The sequence below is a fragment of the Anarrhichthys ocellatus genome, unplaced genomic scaffold, assembly GCF_004355925.1.
Source record: "Anarrhichthys ocellatus isolate YVR2014 unplaced genomic scaffold, GSC_Weel_1.0 scaffold55, whole genome shotgun sequence".
Classification (NCBI taxonomy): domain Eukaryota; kingdom Metazoa; phylum Chordata; class Actinopteri; order Perciformes; family Anarhichadidae; genus Anarrhichthys; species Anarrhichthys ocellatus.
In genome coordinates, this window is record NW_022280085.1 from 1,812,343 (window position 1) to 1,812,571 (window position 229).

Genomic DNA, 229 nt, shown 5'->3' on the forward strand with positions numbered 1-229 from the left:
CATCCATCTATCTGTCAATGCATGCATCCATCCCTCCATCCGTCCATCCATGCATCCATCCGTCAATGCAAGTATTCTTTCATCCATCACTTCTGTCAAATCCATTGTTAATCTCTGCTTTACATCAAAGATAAAGGACACACACATGCAGATGTAGCATCCATCACGGTTTGGTCAAAACGCACACACACACACACACACACACACACACACACACACACACACACAC